The sequence below is a fragment of the Octodon degus genome, unplaced genomic scaffold (assembly GCF_000260255.1).
Source record: "Octodon degus isolate 3935 unplaced genomic scaffold, OctDeg1.0 scaffold00103, whole genome shotgun sequence".
NCBI lineage: Eukaryota > Metazoa > Chordata > Mammalia > Rodentia > Octodontidae > Octodon > Octodon degus.
Window position 1 is genome coordinate 8,362,186 of NW_004524679.1, and position 3,002 is coordinate 8,365,187.

The window sequence follows — 3,002 nt, forward strand, 5'->3', positions numbered from 1 at the left end:
AACGTAAGGATATTTCTTCTATATTCACTTGTGTTTCCTTCTTATATTTGTTTGATTTTTTGTTTGTTTTGGCATACATGCTCCACAGATAGGTCTTTACAATCTTTTTCTGGCATCAGTCTGTAAATCATTAATAGTGTAATAGTAAATGGGAACACTTCAAGATGTCACAAAGGTTTAAAATCCAGTCAGTCATTCAACAGTGTGCAACACTTTAAGCCCTACTCCAGGTGCTCATTGAAGTTCTCTGGAAAGAGGCCTTTGTAGGTAGCCAAGTCTCTGTACTGAAGCCAATCTGATTCCTTTACTCCCATGAGCCAGCACACATCCTCGTCAGCTTCTGAATCTGAGGGTACCAGCAGTCCCATGTCACCACTTTGGAGGGTAAGTTCCTCAGAATTTGATGCCTCAAAAGCATGTAGTGCTTCTACCTTGTAAAGAAAGCCAGTAGAAAATCTTGGCAGAATTGGATTGCATGAGGTTCTGTCTGGGTGTCCTCCCCTGGCTTCGGCTCTGTGACCAGCTCCAGTTTATTGTCCACAGGTTCTGCAGGACCCATATCCTCAGAGCCTTCTTTGCTCTCTGCACTCAGGGCAATTTTGTGATATCCATCCCCTTCATGGTTGGAAGCAGGCTTGATGACCACAGTAGGTGTTATCCTGGTTTCCCCCTGCTTCTGTATCTGCTGCTGACTGAGGTCTGTCACTGTCTATAAGCTCGGTGGTTGCAGTGAGTACTGTGGCCTTCTCTGGATCTGCTCTTTGTTTTAGGGCTTAATGAAATGTGTTTTTATTTTTATTTTTTTCCATAATTTTATTGATAAACAAATAGCAATGAGACAGTTTCAAATCAAATCGGTAGGACAGTTTCAATAATTAACACACTGCATACATTCTTCTCAGTGGTTAATTGCTGTACAAGATGCGGACTTGAGATCCTAAGTTGTTTGATAATAACAATAAGCTTGTCTTTTGGATAGTTAACAACGTAAGTTTGCAGACCAAAATTAGAGAAAAAGAAGAGCTGCAGGAAAGCCAACATTTTGACCCTAACCTTCTAAGGTCAATTAAGACACACGACATATGAGAACTTTGACTGTATCAACATGTAACTCGGTAGTGTCCCAAAATGTACTGAATCTACTCTTTCTCAGGCAGGAATAACTGCTTTCTCAGCCTCTGATCATTTTACAGAAAGCCCCTGGCTGTCACTGTGGTTGCCACAGCAACTTCAGCATCCAGTTCAGGTCCAAACACTTCTTTCTCTTCTGTTTCTTCAGCCAGTCCTTCCTACCCAAGGTCCATCCCAACAGCAGGCATGGTGGTAGCATGTTGCTTCTCTGCTTTAGGTTTTGTAGCACCATCCAGTTTAGAATCAGCCAAGTTGCAGATCACACTCTGATCTGCTGCATTGTGAATAATGAAGTGTTTTGGGGCTGGGTGAATCCACTGAATGTAACACCAGAGGCCAGTTGTACCAAATCATTGCTTGTCGTCCATAGGTCCCAATGCAGTGTCTGAGACATGGCTGAGTGGGTCTCTCCAGCAGAGACTGCCAGTGTCACTCCCAGCTTGAAAGGATCAACATCCAGATCCAGCAGAGTCTCCTCCTTGTTCACTTCAGTGACTTCTTTCTGGGAAGGTTATACCACACTGATTTTTCCTGCTGCAGCCCCTTGTGGGGGTGACTTTTGGCAGAGGTGGGACAGGTGGCCTTTGTCTGTAATGGTGACCTAGGCTGCGCTGGGGTTGTACATGCAGGTGCTAGTGTGTGATTGATAATGGCTGTCTGGCTTGGCAAGGGTGAAGGCTCCTCAGAAGGTGATGGGTCCTTGCAATGCCCACAGGAACTTAATCATGGGGGCACCTTGGGTGATGATTGCCTTTTTGGCATCCTGATCACCCAATTTTGTCATAACTTCATAAAGCTTGTGGCAACGTGACGCAATTTCGTTATGAAACTTGGCCTCCGAGCTGGAAACATTTTTGAAAGCGTTAACATGAAATCCAACGTGTCCTGACCAAAGTGAAGATAACTCTTCTTGCTAGCAGATATTAAACTCTCTAAACACTTTCTCTGCTTTATGAAATTCTTCTACCTTAGAGCTCTGACTCTAGTCCTTCCTCTTGGTGCTCTGCAGTGCTTCCAGACAGTGGCAGACACTGTCATAGTCCACCAGCTTCCTGCTGTGTTTGACAATGCGATTCTTTTTGTCAGGAAATTGGCCCAGATAAGTAACCAGTATCATCAAGGACCCATCCACTAGGTTTTTTATGGAAGTATTCCCATTACACATCATATTTCGCACCAACCATTTTCACATCATCCCACACATAGCAGTCTGGCATATAGAATTCAAGGAGGGACTCAATGAGTTCACGGAGGTCCTTGCATGCCTTTGATCACTGAGAAATACCATCAGAGCTGTCGTTGAAGCCTGGTACCCTCTGTCTCTTCCCTTTTGAAGTTCTGAGCATGTGCTTCAAATTTCTCATATTTATGTCACCAGCTTTCACCAGCTATGGGAAGACCATCTCATGCACACAGTTGAGCCACATTTTACATTCTCGGTGGAGATGTCAGTATTGATGTCAGCCATGGCTGTGGTGACACCTCTTTTTGATACTTAAAATGCACTTTTTGGATCAACGTAATTTATAATTATTTATGTGCTATTTTCTCCTGACAAGATTAACAAGTTCATATAGGATAGTGGAAATATTTTCTTTTAAAATTAGTTTTGCATTTTGAACAAAATGATACCAGTTTTTTTTTTTTAAGATGAACATTCTTTTCCAGGTAGAACTATTTAATTAAGCTTTTACATGAATATACCTTGCCAGTTATTTGTGTTGTCTCCTGAGAATCACATCATAAAATTACAATATTTTAACCTACATACATGTTATCTGTGGGGGACTCACGTCAATAATTTCTGACATTGCCAATTAAACAGAAGACCCAATGCTATTATGGGCTTCTCTACTCTTTTAGAATATTTT

At 42.1% G+C, this 3,002-nt stretch overlaps 1 pseudogene; it reads right to left on the reverse strand.

Moving 5' to 3' along the window:
* Positions 1-221: 221 nt before the first annotated feature.
* LOC101585487 overlaps positions 222-3,002 on the reverse strand; it is a 25,271-nt pseudogene continuing 22,490 nt past the window's right edge.